The sequence below is a fragment of the Trichechus manatus genome, unplaced genomic scaffold, assembly GCF_000243295.1.
Source record: "Trichechus manatus latirostris isolate Lorelei unplaced genomic scaffold, TriManLat1.0 scaffold00125, whole genome shotgun sequence".
Taxonomy (NCBI): Eukaryota; Metazoa; Chordata; class Mammalia; order Sirenia; family Trichechidae; genus Trichechus; species Trichechus manatus.
In genome coordinates this window covers 6,326,843-6,328,801 of record NW_004444061.1, presented here as the reverse complement: position 1 = coordinate 6,328,801, position 1,959 = coordinate 6,326,843, and positions in this window count along the sequence as shown.

Below are 1,959 nucleotides of genomic sequence, written 5' to 3'. Positions count from 1 at the left end.
GACTGTAGGAAAATCTACCAGTTGCATTTTACTAATGTGTTGTTGTTAGCTGCTATCCAGTTGATTCCAACTCACGGCAACCCCATGTATGCAGAGTAGAACTGCTCCATAGAGTTTTCAAGGCTGTGGCCTTTTGGGAGCAGATCCCCAGGCCTGTCTTCTAAGGCAACTCTGGGTGGGTTCCAACTACCAAACTTTCAGCTAGTAATCGAGTACTTAACCATTTGGGTTGCCAAAACTTGCACATCTACAGACTTGCCTTTTTGAAAATACAGGTTCCTAGTTTCCATTGGTTCAGAACTTCCGTAAGTGAGATCATAATCTTTATATTTTTGAAAAGCCCCTAAGGAATTTTGATGATTAAAAGAGTTTGGGACCTACTGGTACACAATGTGTAGAGGGGCATTTAACACTGAAATCTGGTTTGAAGAGAGAAAAAAAACAAAACAAATGTTCCTTTAAAAAATAGTTCTGAGTTACCAAGACGTATTAAAAATATCCATTTATTTTTAAACTCTTCTTTTCAATTTTGCAGAGCTCTTCAAATAAGTAAGTTATTTTAATCTCAGCAACACTTTTATGTCATATAGTTTCCCTGGCTATATGCTGTAAGATATTGGCGAATTGGCTGCTGGAAAAGTTAAATCTTTAGGAAGTTTGCAGTTTGGAGTGAAAATACTATACCTATGATTTTATCCTCACACTTCCCTGAGTAGGTTATACTGTACACTCTTTGAACAGACTAAAATATAGTTATTGCCTAGCTAACAGTAAAAATAGGAACATTTCTGAAATTCTTACACTCATACCTTCCCACTTACTTCCCCAGCCCACCCACAGCTCTCTCAAGCTTCTATCCCTGGCTGTGGAGCCAGCACATCCCCTTTCTTAAGGAGGCTCCTCTGCTGCTACATAATCACATAGAGACCATTGACACAGTTCGTAGCTATGTCAGCAATAATGTTTTGTGCTTCCTGCTTCATTCAAGGAACCCTGGCTTCTTTGTCAACAACAGCTTGTTCGTCCTCTCCATGTTTGCATAGGGCAGGGGTTCAGTATTTTTTTGAATGAGACTCAGTATGAACTCAAGAGATTCATAGAGCATGTTAGAGTGGAAGGTAAATCAAAAGTTGGGAATACAAATTTGTTTCTGTTTATTTTATTAAAATTTTTTTTTTATTTGACATTGAGAAACAATCAACCAGTGTCATTTGCTCACATTTGCCAGTTCCTATTCTATTTAGCAACTTCCTCTTTGCTTTGTTCTAAATATACACAATTGTCTTTACATTTTCATACTCTTATTAGACATTTGAATCAGCAGTTATTATGGAGTGCTATATCAGTCAGCTATTGCTACATAACAAATCACTCCAAAACTTAGCTGCTTAAAACAACAACCGCTTATTTAGCTCATGATTCAGTGGGTTGCCTGAGTGGTTCTTTCTGCGCTGACTTGGCTGGTTTTTGCTGGATTTGCTAATATTGTCTGTGGTCAGCTGGTAGCTTGAGCTGGATGGTCTAGGATGACCTCATTGACATGTCTGGCTATTGGCAGGCTGAAGACTGGGGGCCAGCTGGCTAGGATACCTCAGATCTCGTCCTTGTTCTCTTTCATTGTTCAGCAAGACATCTTGGGCTCCTTCACATTGTGGGGTTTGAACCACAGAAAAAGAGCATAATGCCCGGGGTACAAGTTTGCTTCATAGTTGCTGCTGTCTCATTGTCTAAATCAAGTCACATAGCCAAGTCCAGATTCAAGAAGTTTCAAAATAGAATCTACTTCTTGATGCAAGGTATTGCAAATTCACATTGCAAAGGGGTGTGCTGCAGGGAAGGGAAAAATTTGTGGTCATTTTTGTAATCTACCACAAGTGTCTACTTTGTACAAAGCTTAACAGTTTTTAAATATATGTAAGGCATCTCTCATGGAGGTTTAATGCCTGGAGTATATATTTT